The 19114-nt window shown below is 39.1% G+C and overlaps 1 long non-coding RNA gene across 1 annotated transcript in view; it reads left to right on the forward strand.

Moving 5' to 3' along the window:
- The first annotated feature begins 8414 nt into the window (after positions 1-8414).
- The window catches only part of LOC134546672 (uncharacterized), a 46846-nt gene continuing 36146 nt past the window's right edge, over positions 8415-19114 (forward strand). The window contains exons 1-3 of the long non-coding RNA XR_010079242.1: positions 8415-8524; positions 11335-11392; positions 14448-14561. This is a non-coding gene — a long non-coding RNA (uncharacterized LOC134546672). The remainder of the gene's footprint in view (positions 8525-11334; positions 11393-14447; positions 14562-19114) is intronic.

A 19114-nucleotide genomic window follows, 5' to 3' on the forward strand; every position in this document is an offset into this window, starting at 1 on the left:
CAAATGGGTGGTTGTGCTTTAGGGGCTGGCAGTTGATGATCTCTGGTAAATGTAACTGAATATTTGGCTTTTTGTTATGTTTCACAGACCTCTCTTGAAGGTATGTATCAAGCAAATGGCTCTTGCAGTCTTCTATTTTTCAGTGGAGAGATTTTTCTGTTACCTTTGTTATATTTTGTTGATGGGTGATAATACAGCAGAGGAGAGCATTCCAATTATAGTTGCTTGTAAGGTTCATTTCCTTTCAGAAATTGATGTGGAAATAAGTATCTCAAAAATAATGAGCTCTTTCTTTGTGAAGGCAGAGTCATCATCATTATCAAAATGTCACTACTGTGAAGATCAGGAGGGGTTTTAAGGACGTGGTAATTTTGATATTACTTTTTTCCCCCCTTCTGTCTTGACTGACACAGTCCTAATTAGTTAAGATTAGCTATGTTGTGGACTGGATATTGGTTGTACAGCCCCAAAATATTTATTCAACAAATACAGGAGAAAAAGGAAAAGAAAAGCTGCACCTGCTGTGCTTATCTAGGAGGCAAGCTGCTCTTGTGTTTAGAGGAAACACCTACAACCTGGGAAGTCCTCCCTCTGGATCTCAGTAGCCTCTCTCTAACATTGGAAAGTGGTTACACTGCCTGGAAGGTAATCACTAATAGATTGTTGGAAATGTCTGGGTACCGTGGCCTGAGTGTGCATGAACACTCAAACCTGAGAGAGCTGCTGTGGAGCTCTTTGTCACACCTGTGCTAGACTGTAGGGCTCTGTTTTGTCAGAAGAGACAGCAATAAGTCTGATGTGAAATATAAACAAAGTCCACCCGGACACCTCAACAGAACTGAGATTTAGCTCTAATATCTGCATATCCTAATGAAAATTTACCCAATATAATTTGGAATTGAACAGCTTAGAATTTGGACACATTTTGATGAATACAGACAAAGGCACAGATACATTATCCTTGCTACCCTTCATCCAGCTCCCTTAAAATTACTCTGACAATTTTTTAAGAGAAGTGAACAAGCATTATCTTCCACTAACTTAATTTTGAGAAAAACAAAGTGATTTCTTCTTTCAGAAGACTTTAACTTGTGTTGTTTTTTCAGTATACGCAATTTTTAAAAAGTTGGTTAAAATGTCTTACTTTAGGCAATTGAAGATTGATACTAGAAAACAGTGGTGGAACATATTGGATGGTATCTACAACTGGAATGCCTACAACAAAAAAAGGTTCCCTTCTAGATTAAGCACAGGAATATGTTTCTGCTAAGTCTGACTCTGTTTTTTCCCTGTTAAATATTGTCCTGTAAATATGAAGTAAAGTTATTTCAGTGGGAACCCTCTGTTATTAAAGAGCAAGTTCCTGGTGACGGGATTATGGAGAACACTATGAAACACACGTGCCCCACAAATTCATGTCCCATCTGGGAGGCACCCCAGAGGAGCTCGCTGCTTGTTCCAGTGCAGGTACAGTGGAAATGTCTCATGAGGACAAATTACTGTGATGATATTGAGAGATTTCTGTTTCTCAGCATGGCTGAGTTGTTGCCTAATCTACTCTTCTCATGCAACTCCTTTGGCTTGTACGTTAATATTTCCCAAGAGCAGGTTGCAATATTATGTGTGTCAGATTTCACTTTGAATCTCAATGATTTCCTCAATTATGTCCTGCATTAATGGTTTGCAGAGTGTTGGAAAACAGCACAAGGGTATCTTCTGCCAAATACACTAACAGCCCCAGCATGCTTTATGTATTTTTCTTGCTTCTTTTGCTTTCTGGGAAGACTTCCCTGCAGTAGGTAAAATCTTCTAAATTGCTATTAATTCCTTCAGTGGTGGTGTTCCCTATTATTTGTGAAAAAAATGCATAAATTAAAAAGAAACCCTAAAAAAGCCTTGTAAAATAAATGGATGAGCTGCTTTGCTAAATAGCAAGCTTGGTTGTATGCAAGGAATTGTATTCACTTTGGTAAAAGGAAAACTTCTATTGTATGAGTATTACAGAAACTGAAAAGACCACAGTTGTTTCTGAGCCTTATTCTACCTCCTGAGGTGTGTTAGATCTCCCAGGGTTTTCCAGCAGTCTCAACCACCAAGAGAGCCAGGAAGGACACTTCTGCAGCCACTGTGCAGTAAGGGCAAAGCAAAGGTGAGAGACTATCTAGATTCAATCCTGTAACCAAACACATTTTCTCTGTTGCAGCTGTCAGCAGCTGGGCTTGGCTAAATGGCCACAGGGAAAAAGATAGTAACAAATTTAGCTCAGAGAAGGAGACAGATGGCTGAAGACTGGCTGATCTTGAACTGAGAGGTCTGAAAGATATGGTACATGAAATTGCTGATTGAAGATGCGTTAGAGAGAAATGTAGGTAGCTATAAAGTAACAAAAGTATTTTAGAAAAATGCAAAAACAGATCCAGACATCTTAGTGTCTTTTGCTCTGCTCTCAGTAGGCTTTAAAATAAAATGTGATGGAGAGAATAATAAAGAGCATGAGGGTAAATGGAATGAAATGTCACATCTTTTTAATCAAAGGTAGATTATCTCAGATTAACAAAAGATCATTTTTGATATATTCAGTGATATTTTTAGGCAAGGAGAATGAGTAGAACTGTTCTATCTTGAATGTATTTAATATATTGTCTTGTGGGAAATCATTAATTAAGCTGGACATGATAAAAATCATTAGAAGAAAGTGGGTAAAGAAAGTAGGGGAGTGGTAAGGACACAGTAGAGACTATCAAAAGGGAAGTGTTAGAATTAAGTTACCAATTTTTTTTTTTCAAGATTGAATTTTGAGAGAAAGTTTCTAAGTAATTTCATTAACAATGTTGATAAGAGAATTAGGAGTATGACAGTGATTCTGAAGACACAAGTTTAGGCAGCATAGTTAATGGAGAAAAGGATAAGAATATCAAATGGGAAAAATTAGATGACTCCAAGGATAAGACAAATAAAGAGGCTAGTATTTAAAATATTGGAGTGCAAGGTCATGAATTAATCTCAGAACTCATCTTGCTATCCTGTAAAAGACTTACGAAGAAGAGGTGAAGAAGATTACAATTTGCACAATTTAACTGGTTTTAGGAGGACTGTGAGGCTTGTAGGTAATGCACCTAAAAAATGTGCAAGCTTATGTATCCCATATGATATAGCCAGCAAAGCTATAAAAGTTTATGCAGACCTCATCTGAAAGGCTCTACTGTGTTGGTACCTGCTTTCCAAGAAAAATGAATTGAGACCTAACTAGTTGCAGAGAAAAGCTGCAAAGATGGTCAAGATAAGAGTGGGCTTACCACAGAAGGGAATATAAAACAACTTGGCATGTTTCATCTTGCGAAACAAAGACAGAGAGGAGGATATATGTTGCCTCTGTTTTAAGAGATTGGAAAGATAAAGATATTGTGGAGGTAAACAGTACTGATGGAAAGTGATATTCAAGTAAAAGGAAACTCCTTTTTGCACAAGAACCCTGTTAATGCATGCAGATTGGAGATCTGTAAATATTCTTTGCAGTTGGGGCAAGTCACTTCACTGGATGGTCCTGATACGTGAAATAATTTATTTGTCATAGCTATCTGTGAAAGCAAAATATTGTATTAATTTTGTAATCTTCTAATCATATGTTGAATAAAAATGTGCTATTAAAAGTGTAAATAATGTAACCAATTCTTAACATGGTATTTCGTTACATGAATATAGATTGAAATGGACTGTATATTCTTAAGATTAAGTAAGAATTGCATTGAATTGTGTGAGTAAGGCCATGTTCTAAAGAGGGAAGTGAAATTTGAAGTAGGAAAAAATTTTGGTATTTTATTTCTTGGAGAAGTAATATCATTATCTTTCTTATTTTAAAGCTTCTAACTCATTAATCAGAGCACTTGAAAGGAATTGTTGCAGGTGTGATTTTTAAACAATATTGGGAAAGGGAGTTTACAGTCATGTGTGTTTTATACAAGACACATAAGTGGATAGGGTATCACCAAGCATGGAGGCAGTGAAATGGAAATAAGAGGGGAAACTGTTCATCACAGTCTGAGAGCACATACGCTAAGGCTCCTGTTACGGGGAACTTCAAAGTTTTTCTTCTAGAAGATTTGTTCTGTTATTTAAATGAGAAACAGGAATAGGTGCTCTGTGTGCTTATTTTCTGGTTTCATACCAGCTAGAACTGACAGAAACAAGGAACATATAGAGCTCTCAGTCAAATGGAGAACTTGCCTATGAGGAAAGTCTGAAGCAGTTAGTTCTTTTCTCCCTGAGAAGGCTCAAGAGAGAATCTCATCACAAGTGTTCTAGTACTTAAAGGGCTTCCCCAGAGAGGATGGAGTTTCTCTCTCCATAAGGAAGAAAAGGTGCAATGGTACTGGTTGTGCCAGGTTTCATCTTGATATAAGAAATTTTTTTTACCATGAGAATAGCCATTGCCTAGAACAACATATTCAGGTTCGTTGTGAAGTTCCCTCCACTGAATGTTTTCAAGACACAACTGGACAGGGTGCTACATGATCTCATCTACCCTCCCTTTCCCACACAAGGTTGGACCAGATAATCTTTCAAGGTTCCTTCCAATCTTGGCTGTACTATGTTCCTAGGAATATGCTAGCAGGCTGGAAACATCTCACTGAAGGGGCCCTGATTCTTGTGTGGTTTGCAGTAACCCATGGCACAAGTGTGGATTGTGGACCTGCAGCTCCAGCCTGGTTGGGTGCACAGGCATGTCCCCTGTGTGGCTCTGCTTTCTTGTTGCTTGTGGATGTGTTTGGAAAACAGCCTATGAATGCACACAGAGGACCCAAAGATGCCCAGATAATCATATTTCTAATTGATATGTGAATCACATGTTATGTGTGCTGAAAGTCAGTGTTCTGTAATGTAAAATAAAAATCAAAAAGATCTGGTTCTTTTGAAGAGGTACTTGTTAATGTGCTTTGCCATGCATCAGTAGGATGGTATTGCTTTCTGGAAGGCATCTTTAAAAAATGATCAGTCAAAATCATCTGTAATCAAGACCACACATTTCTATCAGTGGAAGAATAAAGCCAGTTAAATTATAGGAAAAGGAAGTAAACAGTTTATATCATTGTATCACTTGTTTGGTAATGAAACACAGTAATTGTCTTCTGTTTTATACATGATGCTTCCAGTTAAATGAGACCATATAGGAGGAAAAGTCACAGTAAATATGGAAGTGATAAATCACCAAAATTTTTTGTGTTTCCTCTAGAAGCTTCTAGTCCTGTTTCAACAGGATCAATGTAATAGATGTGATGAGCCAGTTAACTTGCTAAGGCCCAACTTTTGGCATAATCTTAACATTCCACTGTCTAATTAATTTTCCGTGATGAGACCTGGAGGTGTGTGCCCTCCTGGGAATTCTCAGTCTGTGTCTATTGGTCCTTGCTCATGAAGAGCAAGGAAAATGAACTTTTGTAAAAAAAAAACCCAAACATAGATCTCATGGTTTTGTGGTGGAAAACTCAAAACATATCTTCAAAGCTAGACTGAAATGGTAACTTCAGGACTTGCATATTTTTTATCTGGAGATGTCTGTGGGTCTCCCAGACTGTTGGGCATACTTGGCTGGTGGAATGGAAGGCCCTCCAAGTTCAGTGTGTCTGGTGCTGGCATCTTGTAGAAAGACATCTACCTCTAGGATGTGTGCCAGATCCACTGTGATGGAGACTGGGAATGTGGAGATTGAACTTGGGGAATTTGTGTGATGCCACAGGGTGTTGGTTTGTGGAGGCGGAGAACATTTTGAGAGGGAGGCACAATTTTTTCTGTCTTTCTGGCAAATTAAATGAATGTTTGGAGAAGAGGGGTGCTACCTTCACTGAGAAGAGAGCATGTGATCCTAAAACAGCAGCTGGGTGCAGAGGCACTGTTCATGCATATGAACCATTGCTGGCAATCAGACCTCAGTTGCTGGTACTGGCATCACTAATGGCGTCTGAGCTGACTGGTACCCTGGAATCATGTATGAATTACAGGCTAGATCACATTGTACATATCATATGTACAAAATGCAACTCAGACAACAACCAACAATGCTAATATTGTCAGCATGCAAAAATAGGGAGAAAGTCTATAATCTGTTATACATTAACTTTCAGTTTAATGCCATCAAAATGTGATTACCTGAAAGTTAGATGGTTTCTAAGTGCCTTCTTTGATCAGTAGAGACAGGCATCTTCAGAGGGCATTTCTTCCAAATATGTTAGGATATGATGAATTACTCTTTGAAGATGTCTTTTTCTTTACTGCAAGCTCCTGTAAGAAACTTCAACTAGACTTCTAGGGCTTGGTTCAGCTTCTTACTAATAGCCATTTAGTGACTTTGGAGATCCCCAGGGATTCTGTGACCTCTGCATGGTGCTGGTAAATGTGATTCAGATCGTGAGCTGAAGGTCCAGAAAGCATATTCTGGGGAATCCGAGATGATGTTAGATGTATGGGCAGTCGGGCTGCTCACCCAATTTCTTACCTAAAGTGAGGTAAGGGTTATTCCACTATTGGGATCTGACCCCAGACTAGCTAAAGCCAGGATCAGTCTTAGTAGAATAGCTGTACATGGATGAGTTCTGAAACTCTAGAGGTCTAAATGTCACAACCTAATTCTGTCTGAAGAGTAAACGTGAATACATTTTTGTTTAATTTCTTGTGAGTGTGTTCTTGCACTGTTCCCATCAAGGGTAGGTTCTACACAGCAAGAAGACAAGCAAATTTAAACTTTGTTTTTATATTGGAAGAAAATACAAAATAGCCCAACAAAATCTCCAAAAGAGTACTCCCTCCCCCATCTCCTCTCCGCCTTGTTGGTCAACATTCAAACTTGGGGAAGAAAGAACTAGTTGCTCTGCTTTATTAGGGACATTAAATTCAGAGATGCCTATAAGAAGTTGTATTTGAAAGGGTGAAAATTGCATTTAATACAGCTCTTAAAATATGATGGCTGGGCAACTATTTCTTCTGACAACCAGCAATTACTTAATCATACAAATTTCTTTCACTATGTGAAAGAAATGGAGAAAAGCAAATGAAAATTCCCTTTGGGGATCTAAGTATTTGATAACCTTATTTCTTCAGATGTAGTCAGCAATATTACTATCTCTAATATCTAAATCAGTTGCAGAAAAGCAATAAAAAAAGTAATCTCAAAGATCCTGGCATTAGTTTATTTGTGTCATAGCCTTTAACTTTATGAAGCATTTTGTGTGGGTGGAATTTGACATGCCTGATGCAATTGTTCTCTTGATTCAGTGTAACTAGAGAAATAAATTTGAAGCAAATGGAAGTTAAGTAAAGAATGCAAGCAAATGTAAAAGGAGACATTTTTCTTCCAGGAAGTTTTTACAGTAGACTTCTGAAAGATATTATCTGGAACATGGATTCTTCAAAAAGAGTAATTTGACACTGGAAGAAATCATGCATCACATACATTGCTGATATCTGGGTCTGTTTCATTTGTCTCAGTTATAATTTTATGTTTATATGATGGGTATTTCCTGAAACTGTGTAGTGGAAGAAGTCAATACTGAAGCCATTTTTATTTCCCCACAAGGTGGTACTGTGGTACTGACTAAAGAGCTCTGTTTTGGCTGTGGTTGATTTATATCTGTACCCCCTTCTGCACATGTTTTAAAGACAGATTTTTGTTTGCAAAGAAGAAAGTTTCAGTGTTGAAATCAAATGTCATTGCACAATGGTCTTAATACTCTTTTTAAAATGTGCCTTTTCCCAACATTTTTTCTCATTAAAAATAAATTTTATTGCAAGTTGTGATTGTCAGAAAATCTCCATTATTGTTGTTCAGACTTTTTCACCTTCTATTACATTTAAAAAATACTCTGTTTCAGACTCGTCTGTTTTCTAACTAAAACAATAGCTGTTGTAAGTTTGTTCAGAAATAAATCTTTTTTTCTCCTTAAATTACATGTAAGTAAAGAGGTACCTACAATTAATTACAGATGTAAAAAAATTAAAAACATGAAGTATTTTGAAGAATGCAGGTTTTTTTCCTACCTGAAAACACACCTAACCACTGTCAAGTACAGGAAAAAAATGTAATTAATTGTTTTAATCAATCTCTGTGGCAATACATGGGGCTCTTCCAGGTGCTTGCAGAGGTCTGTAGGATCTAGGTGTTTGCACCCCACCATTGCATTTGATAACTGGTCATGTCTGTTCTTCTGTACTACTGTAGTTTGTAGTTTACATTAGAAAGTGGAGCAAGGCTAGGGGAGACCTGAGCCCTGGCCCTGGTCTGGGGGTCTGCATGCTGCTGAATGGTCAGCACAGTCCTTGCAGGGCTAAGGACTCCCCAGATTGAGTTTGTCAGGGTTTGGCTGTAGCCTGTATTTTACATGGAGGAGAGTTCAGCTGTATTGATATGTGCTCTACAGGGATTATTGGTCTCAAGAGCAGAGGACAGGCCTTGGTCCATTGCATTCATCAGTATCAATGCAGCCACTGGGATCCAGTGAATAATCCTTATGCTCAAAGCTAAGGATTGACTCAGGTAGGTTTAGATTGCTCAATTTTAGAAACACAAACTGCTGTTCATATGGCCCAGCCTTTTCATCCATTGTGTTTCTCTGTGTGGCTGTTTCTATTCACCCCTGTGCATGGATATACCATAGGAAGCTTGATAAAGCAGTTACCCTACAGATGCTGGTTGTACAAGTTATCAAGTATCATGCAAAATCTATACTTAAAAGCAGGAGGGAACATCAAAATGGGCTCCAGTTATATAAAATAATGAAAAAATAATACATATGGAGACTCACATTTGCTTTTTGTTAAAAAAAATGTTCAATGGTCTATGTCTTAGTGATATGTAAAAGCTTCCTAGGAATAAGTTATTTCATTTTGTCTGGGTTTTCTATATATTCTTCATGAATAGAAGAAATACACTGGAGAGCTGAGTGTGGCTATTACCTTTCAAACCTTCCTTTCAAACAGCATCCCACTCCAAGTTCTTGTGCTCCATGGGCAGCCAGGGACAACAACACAGATCAGGAAAGTGAGAGAACCCAAGTAAGTCCCAAATTAAGGGGAGGCAACCATGTGGCACCATACAACCTGTATGGAGGCAGAGCGAATGCCTTGAATCCACAGGCAGAACTTGCCAATGTTCACAGCTTGCCCTTCATGGCCTCTAGGTCAGAGGACAGAACTGGTCCTGCCAGGATGAAAAGACGACAGGAGATGCTCCTCTTTGTGGAATATGTGGCTTTCCAACAGTGAGATGAGGATGTGGGAGGCTTGGAAACACAAGATAGGGGCTAAAAGAACTGAAAGGACCTTGGTCTCCTGGCAAGTAGTGCTTGCAAAGCAGATCCGTGGGATCTGTTGCCAATACTACGGTCATATTATTGTGCCAGAGGTAACATGAGAGCAGGATAGGAAGAGGCACACAAGGCACTTCTGCTCAGACATTCTGTACATTTACAAATGGGCACCCTTTCTTTAGGCATCAGATCCCAAGCAAAGAATTTCTGTATGATTGTATCTTCTAAAAGCATAAAGCTGTGGTCTATTACATGTCTGTACACCCTACCTGGAAAATGACCTGTCAGCATTTTCAGCTTTTGGCTCTACTTTTGAACAATCTCCATCTATTATTGTTGATAATGGCTTCTTTCTTCCTACTATTTTCTCTTATCACAAAGATGTTCCCTGATTTCTGGGACTTTCCTGCAAATGTGCATGCTTAAAATAATGCTTTCTGTGGGCTTTTTTTAGATTTCCATTTTTTTCTTGATGGAGATAATAATATTAATTCTTCATGAGAGAAAAATATATCCAGTGCCCTGGGAAAAGTGTTCTGGACCTGGTAGCAATGTCTCAAATGTGCTTGAACGAGATCTAACAAGAATAAGCATGTGTCTTAGCCAGGCTCTTGAGACTGCAGGATGGGAGAAATATGCTCGAAGGAATCACACTGAAGTGGTTTGCCGGTAGTACGTAGATAGAATTGCTGGTGGGGATATTTAATAACATGGGCATGGTTCTTGTTTCCGGGACTTAGAGTTCATAAAGAACAGGTGAAAAGAGATTAAATGCTTCTCCGACATCATTTTTCTATGTCAGAATTTGCTGCCAGTGCCACAAGTCATCTTTGCAGGGGGGAAAGTGAGCTACATAGCTACAAGCAGGAAAGGGAGGTGTGCCTATGCCCTATAATCGGAGAATCTTGTTTCCCATGACACTAGATCCCAGTAACAGTATTTCTTTGTTATAGAAATGCACTTCAGAGATTGAATCAAAGCCATACAAAATAATTTTAAGAATCCTGCCTCTGCAAGCAGAGGAATATCACACAAAGGGTAGCAGACGTTGAAAATATTTGCCCTCTGGCTTCCAGTTTTGGTTTCTATTCCTAAATGGTCCATTTCTGAAGCCTAAGAAAACTATTAAGCAGGACTCACACCTGCACAAGCCAGACGCAGCTCACATGCACTCTGAAACATCTGCAGACTCTGATGCAAAGCAACCAGAAACCCCATGTTTTATGAGCCATTTTGGGCTTTAGAGAACCTCTACTAAAGCACAGCTTTCATATTATGGAAAGAAATTGAAGGGTTGTCAATTGGAGATTACCACCAAAGGGGACAGCAGGATCAAGATGAAAAGAAATCTTTTGATAATGCACTTAAGAGGGAGTAGATCCAATAAAATGACCTGTGGAAAGTCTCTTATGCTCCCATAATTTCTTTGTCAGTTGCTTTAACCAAGTCTACAGGATGCTCAAGGGTGAAGTAGCTGACCTTCAAAGCTTGGGAGTCCTTGTACTTTCCTCTTCTGCTTTTATCATTTTTTGGAAGAATTCAAATATATATCTAGTCACCCACTGAAGAATGGATTCTGGTTTATCTAATAAATGATAGAAATTGCTGGTCTGTTCTATCTGGAAATGGAAAAGACCTCAGATAAAAGCCTCTCTTTATTAAGGAGCCAAAGACATTTTAGATCTCATTTGGCCTTCATGCCCTATTCATTCCTTGTTGTTTTATCTAGTGGTGCTTTGCTGATACAGTTATTGTCCTTCTCAGCTGATCTGAACATATTAATTCTGCACTGTCTTTCTACCTCCATCTCTTTTAATAGTTAGCTCTTTAAAACCCTGTAAGGCTAATTACCCTATGATCACTCTGTGTGTTTCTCACCTGAGCAGGCATACTCTGGTTCCCTCTAAATCCACTTGCTCCATTTATTCCCTTGCCTTCTTTTTTTCTTCTTGTTGTTCTTTAGAATTTGGATTATTTTTCCACTATCGGGAAAACCTTTTTGTCGTCATCTTCTGAGTATTTTTTTTCTATTCTTCAGGAAGTGAAATAATCCCAGAAAGAGGTGAATACACATGGAATAGAATTGCTCCTGTGAGGTGGGTTCAAGACCTAGGTTGAAATGTTTGAGTGAATGTCCGTTTTGACATTACAGATTGTTTATGGCATCATATGATTATTTTAATGATCATAATCCCTGGTTTTAAAATCTGTGGGTTCTTCTTCAAAGACTCAACTCACCACTTCAAATAATTACTTCTCGCTTTCTCTCTTCATTAGTAATCCCCTCACATGCTCTTTGTTACAGTGTTGTTTCATCTCGTGTTTGTTTGTCCTAACTAATTTAGATATTAAGTCCTTGGTGACTGACAATGTGTCTATCTATGCAAAGCACACTTAAATAAATAAATTTAATAATAATTAATAATAAATATGCTGGCTGAAAGCTGTGCATCTGAGCTAGCAAGGACGACACTGACATTGATAAATTTGGTTTCAGGAGCAATACTTGCTGTTCCCCTGCCTTTGCTCTTCGGGAAGAGCTGTTAATGGCTGTTGTGCTCTGATGGCTGCCAGGTCCCCTCTTACAGTCGTCCCCATCAGAGAGTCACTTTGCCTTCCCCCTTAACACTGGACAATTTGAAATCCAGCCTTTGGAGCTAACATTCTCCTAAAGGTGATTGAAAAACAAGAGGAAAGCACAGAATCTGTTTTGGGGGAGATAATCCTTGCAAATTCCCCCAAAACTCCATGCGCAACTAGTTCCAGTATTTCACTTATAGAGAACAAAAATTTGGATCCTTGTTCTCTGTGTGGAAAATTGGTTTTTTTTCCTCTTTCTCTCTCTTTCCTCCCTTCCCCAGTTTCTTATGTGCAAAAGGTTTGCAAAGTAAGTTAGCAATTTTGTGAAACAGGCTCTGTAAACACTCAGACAGAATCATTAAAACTGGCAGGAATGAATTCTTGTGGTGTGTGCTAACAGTTGTCTAAACTCAAACACGATTTAATCTTTTATTCCTGGTGGGCACTACCTTGTAGGAAAATAATATTATTACTGATATAATCTTCTGGTTAGTAATAAACCTCAGGAGCTGTCTGGTGGAGAAAGGGGACAAGTGAACCTTTCCTAAGCATAAGTAAACTGGGGAAAATCTGTCCTTCCTGTGTCTGCCTGAGAAATTGTGACTTCTGATAGAAGGAAGTTATTCACAGTATGTATTGCCATTTTATTTCATTATGAATAGATTATTTGCATATATACTTTCTCTGGTCCATTCCAGAGCTCCAACTGCAATAAAAGTCAGGAAAAGAGTAGCTGAATAATAAATAGCAAATGAAGAAGAATTACTGTAATTTCTACGATTATTAATCCATCTGAAGATGACAACTTTTGTCAGAGAGGGCAACATTTAGAATGTGTTCACTGTGGTAGCAGTTTTACTGTCATCAAAATCCTGAAGTATTTACTGCCACAAATAACATTTTTTCTGCCAGTTCACCCCTGGGAAAAAGGGGTGAATGTTCATGAGCTTTGTTTTTTGTAGGGTGTTTTTTTTTGTTTTTTTTGTTTGTTTGTTTGTTTGTTGTTGTTGTTGTTGTTTTTAAGTGTAAAATACACTTTGGAGGAAGTAGTGGGATGCTTAGTGGAATTCAGGAGCTGCAAATTAGACCACAAAGCAGTTCTTTTTCAGGCAAATAACTTTTCTTCTTACACCATAAAGCTTCATTGTGACAGAGCTTTGTGAGGTCCCAGGAGTACTTTGAATATAAACACTGCAATCTTGAGCTTAATTCAATATTTTGTGGAGTCAGTGGAGAAAGTAATATAATTTGTTCACTGTAATCAGCTAGTAGGTATCTCTGAAGGTCTGATTACTTCATGTTCAAATAAAATGCACCGGGTAAAATCCAGATGGGAGTTGATGATGGCATATATAACTGAGCTGGACTTACTTAGGGTGGAGTTTTTTAACCAATCAGAGATAAAAGAAAGCGTTATCGATAGACATGGCTCCTTGGGAGCTCGGTGTGATTGAGAAATCCAAACCTAAACTAAATACTGTGGGCATGCAGTGTCAAAGAATGGTTATTCCACAGTAACAAAAACTTTCTGAAGTCTGCTGCAGAGCCTCCAACAAAATCCTCTGTGTCTCACAGGTTTCAGGTTGTCCAGTCACTCTTCAAATACAAACTGTTTTTGGCTTGTGGGGATGAGAGGCCAGTGTAATTTCCTTCCCCCATTCCCCAGCATTTCCCTGAACAATAGCAGAGGTATGGCCACTGGTGGAAGCTTTTCCACTTTACGATGGTGTGTGACCCAGTACCAGTTTGGGGTTGCTGTCAGCGGGCTCAGCCACCACGAAGGTGCAGCCAGGATTTGGGCAGGAGTGGTGGATAGTGAAGGCTGCACTGTGCTGTGTGTCACTGCTGGATTATTGCCCCTATTGTCTGGTCCAACCATTTCATGGCTGCACATAGATGCTAACAAAGTCTTGAGAGAGAATTATTTCCTGCAGAGCCCTGTCTTTTAAGAATTTGGTTGAAGGTTAAGCATTTTTCTCATTGGTACTTGTTAGGTGCTTCTAACCCTGAATAAGAACCATTTTAGTCTGTTTCTCATGACTTTTTCTTCTAGGCAGGACAGCAATATCTGTCAGACCTTTTAATAGGTTAAATTTGCAGTTTATCCCAAGTTCTCGTATTCACTGTATTGAAGATCCCCTGAGCTTTATGTGAAGCAGAGCAATGCTACATAATGATCTTCTAATTTTTGTTCCTTTTGACTGCTAAATACCAAGTCATTGTGAATAAGACTCATCTGCCCAAGCACAGCTGTCTGTAACTGAGCTAATTGTCTTTCTTCATTAATTAATGAAGAAAACTAGGCACTTGTGGGATGCAATTTGTTTCATACCAGAGGAGACACCTCAAAAATACCAGAGGTCTTATGACTTGCTAGTTTCAAAAATTGTGACCTAATTAGATCACTATAATTAGTTCAGGCCACGGGACAGACTATTAAGGGTTAGGGGACAGCAGATAACAATTTATAGCTTTACTTGCTAAGAGGAATCCTCGTAATCAATATTTCCTTGTTTTCAAATGCTTTACAGGAATTGTATTTCTCATAATTTCTGTTCTTTTTTTCTCTAGAAAAAAGCAGCAACAGGACTCCTTTCTTTCCAATTCAAATGTGACTTCCATCCACATTTTGAAAAGGCAATTCCACCCAGGGATCCCTCAGAATGAATGAGCTGAAACTGAAAGGTGTGTGTGACTCAGACAAATGCAATGGACTCAAGACAGGACTAACTGGATGCCATTTTATCAGTAATACAGGAGGTCAGAATAAATGACTCCATAGTCCCTTCTAGCCTTAAATCTATTAAAAATCTTGAACAAGTTCAATAAAAATGTAATACTTTTTTACAGAAATTACTTTAAAACCCCTAAGAATTAATAGTCATTAATAGTCTTTTATGATGTTTTCACTATATATTTCAAGTGCAACAAATCCTATAGAGAGGGTTTTTTCTTTTTAAATTGATGTGACGGTAAAAAAAAGTCCTTATTTGAATGGTCAGCCCTGGCATAGCAAAAAAGCTTGTTTCCTAGTGAGGATGCCTCATACACATTTGCAAGTAGGAAGAGCGGTAATTTAGAAATGAGAGGGAGATCTCATTTTATCGTGAATTTTCAAAGCATCACTCTGTGTATCATTTAGACAACCTTTGGCTCTGACTGCTGAGTACAAATGCATCAGCCAATGTGTGTGGGCAGTGTGAGTCTTTCAATTTTCCTACTATATAATAATAAAAAAACAAATGGCGGTGAAGCCAGCATTTAGGTCTAGAGAAGGAAGCTGTGATAATGCCATGAATCCTTGCACTCAGGGATCAACAGTGATGGCATACAAAGCAGGCATAATGACAGGCAGATTTTTGCTTAACGGGTGTTGATCTGAGCCACAGGCACATTTATCCAATCTTATTTTTATCTCGCAGCTCCTGTACCCTGACTAATACCTTTAAGAATAAGAGTAGTGCTTTAAAACACTGTAACTCAAGCCTATAGCAATTAAACACATTTTGAAAACAAGTTAATTCTTTTGGGTTAATATCACAGATTTCTGACCTTTTTTGCTTCCTCTTATTCCCCTCAGTTATATCTGTTTTATGTTTTAATGTAATATATTGTACTGTAGAGGCTGTCGTTTCAATTTATGTTAGTAAAAAAAAATATAAATCCGGACCTGCTGCAATACTGTGTGCCTTCTGGGGGTCCCTGTAGCCAAATGTGTCTGGAGAACTTCCCTTCATAGAATATAGCTTCTTCATTATTACTAGTACTAGTTTATTACTAATAAGCATCCCATAATATAAATAGTTACTCTGCACACACAAACAAGTTTTTCATGACAAGAAGTATGTATTTTATTGCTTTTATTAGCACTACTGCACAAAAACAGGACTAAGAATTGCTTATACAAATTTTATTTCTGGCAAAACATGAGTATTTAAAGAAGATCAAGTGTGGAAAGAGAAGATGAATTCAATTATTTTTAATAATCAGACCATCACATTCAGGTTTACAGGCTGGTTGTAGATAATGTGATGGTCCAAATTAAGAGAATTAGGAATGAATACTGTCAGAAACAGAGTATTAAACAGGGAAAGAGTCAGGCCTCTAATCCCATTACTGTATTCACAGATAAAAGATAGTCAATTCAGTGGTACATAAACATGGACATGTTGACTCAAGAGAAACTTGGCCAGGCCAGTCACTTGAGTAGAATGATAATTCTGATGGCATAAACCCTGCATGGTAAATTGGCTGAAGAAAGATTTTTCTGAACTGCTCAAGACTCAGAAAAATTTTCTGTCCAAAATGCTTAAAGGGTAAAGCGTTATTTTTAGGTCTATATTATGTACTTGAACTATGGAAGCTCTAAATGCTAGTAAAATTTTTCAGAATATGCCGATGCTGAGGCTTAGTCATGAGAAAAGAAATGTGATAGTGCTGATAATGATACTGTTGCATAATCTTTTCCTCTGTGTAGAAGGGCCCAGGACTTGAATCAGAAGTGTGGGTATGCCATAGCAATATCCACAGTACCTTCCCAGCCCTGCTAGGCTTGGAATTCTGTCAATATTCCTGTGAGATTTTGATCCAAAGTAGAGCAAAAATTATGTGAGGGTTGAAGACTGTTTATTGTTGCTGTAGTGGTAAGATACAAATTAATAAAGAAAGCAGCAGCAACAAAATGCTGCCGGTCACAATTTGTGATATAAAATTAAAGTAGACAGCCCGGAGGAGCTAGTGACAATAAGTAAATAACATTTACAAATATGCTGGAGGAAAAAAACAACAACAAAAAAGCAAAAACAAGAGAAGCAGTCTCTTGATAGATGACAAGGGTAATAAAAAGCAGAGAGATGAGGCTTTGCACAATTCTCTTATCTTTCTGTCCTTGTTCTCACTCATGCATCCTAAACTGGAAATGTGATCCTTTCATGTTTAATGAGAAGGGACATATAATATAAAGGAAATAAGAAAAGCAGACATATTCCAGTGCCTTCACTGCTGCTTGTGTGAGCTTATCACCATATGGAAAACACAGAATCTGCAACCCTGTAGCAAAGCTCAGCACAAATGCCTGGCAAGGCTCACAAATCTGCAACAAACCCCTGCCTTTTCTGCTAGGTCTTCACATCTGGCTCCATCATCTTCCTATGGCATCCTGATGTAAATGAGCACATCACAGCCCTTTGTGAGTACTCCATGCTGGACAGGTCAGAAGGCAGCAGCTCTCAAGCTTATTCCTTTCTACCTCTGTTCAAGCTCCTCACCAAAGACTTCATCTCCCTTTCTCCTGCCATGTGCCCCTCCACTACCAGCTGTCTAAAACTCTTCCACATTTGCTAGAAATATGCATCATGCAAAAAAGATATGATACACTTGAGTGATTTTTTCAACTTCACAGATTCCCTCTGAGTGTAGGTAAGATTTTTCAGGGGAACACACTACCAAAACAGTGCTCCAATCTTTGTGTTTTCCTAGTGAGGTCTCTCTGGGTGCCACAGGCCACCTACTCCAGCAGGCTCTTCCTGGAATCCCATCACAATATTGCCACAAAGCCTCCTTGACTAGTCTGTCTTCGCCTCTTACTTTCCCAGGAGCTCTCTGTTACTGCTTTTCCAGGACTCACATATTTCTCAGTGATATTCCTCTCTCCTCCCTCCCCCTTTCCTCCTAAACATCCTTTTCCCCCCAATTTTCCCAGCAGCAGCCTCTGTCTCCATGTCAGCTTGGTGCCTCTGCCTGAATTCCGTTGTTAACAGAAGTTACTGGCGTAACACACAATTACGTGGCTATGGATTATGGAGCTCTATTTAGTATTCAAATCTCTGCTTTCCTCAAGTGGCAGAATATAATAAACTCAAAGTTTTGCCTTCAATAGAAGTTTAACAGTGGAGGCAGGCCCAGTTTAAGTTTCCACCGTGTTTGGAAAGGAAACCGGAAAGATTTATGGAAGGAAGGTAATGAGAGCTTGACAAATAGGGGAATTATCCCATAGAGGATGGCTGTGCTCCTCAGACTGCCTTTCCTCTGAGCTAGAGCAGCACTGGCCTCCGGGGTTGTTCAAAAAGGGTCTGCCTGCAGACCCACAGTGCTGCGGAGTGTGACAAATACAGCCAGAAATGTGCTGGCAGCTGGAATCTCCCTGGGCCTGTAAGCTGCTTCTAGACAGAGAAGAGTGGGATTGAACGGCAAAGGAAATAATGTGAGGGGAACTTCAGGTGAAGAGGGTGCCCAGGCTGTCTGGGCACTGAATGCTGGGAACTGATGAAGCCCAGGGAGGCTGTCCTATCTCCAGGAAAGGGGCCAGTCAGTGTCTAGGCTTGTTGGGCTGACTCAGGGGAGGCTTGGTGCCCTGAGGGGTTAGGAGGGAGCAGATTTGGTGTCCTGCTGCCTTCAGGGTGAGCCCCACAGGAGCCTTTGGAAGGGAAGGTGTGCAGAGCTGCCTGCAGCTCAGTCAGCCTCAGCAGACACATTGTGTATCCCTCAGCAGCTGGTGTCAGCCCAACAGGGCTACACTGCTCTTGCCAATGCAGCAAAGGTATCCAGTGCAGGTGTTGTGGCCTGGGTTAGCCTGCTCAGACAGAAATTTAGGAGAGCAGCGGCTGCCCCTGGCTGTTCTTGCCTCTGTGGGCTGGAGCCTTCATCGCCTCCATCACCTTCACTCAATGCAAAGCTTGGAATAATCAGCCAGTGTGATGCACCAAGGTACATGAACCAATGCAAAGTGCATTTCCACCCCTGGTGCAATTATGAGCTATCACTCATTCTTCATTCAAATAAATACACTAAATTTTATTGCACTAACATACAATACTTACAACAGAGTGTATGAGAACTCTGTTGGACCTTGTATTCATGTTCCTCAATCATTTGTTCAGAACATATATCAAATATACACGGCTTCTGTCTAGAGAAAAAAATAAATGTAGAGAAAGAGTTGTAGTGAAATGCAGTGAAGAATTTCATAAAATGAAATTCCTACAGCAGTGCTGCTGAGCTGGACTGAGAGCACACACTTTACATAAAAACCATTCCAGAAGAAAAGCATGTCATTTGCATTATGCTACACGTTAAAGCTAATACCTCTCTTGGAATCATAAATTTTTGATGTCATGATTTCTGTGTGTATATCATTTTCAGAATTTGTGCTGTGATAGCAATCTTTGCCATTAATTTACAATCTAGTTGCAAAAACAAAGCCCTGCTTTTGTTTTATTAGTTTACCTTTTATTTACTGC

Source organism: Prinia subflava, chromosome 2 (assembly GCF_021018805.1).
Source record: "Prinia subflava isolate CZ2003 ecotype Zambia chromosome 2, Cam_Psub_1.2, whole genome shotgun sequence".
Taxonomy (NCBI): domain Eukaryota; kingdom Metazoa; phylum Chordata; class Aves; order Passeriformes; family Cisticolidae; genus Prinia; species Prinia subflava.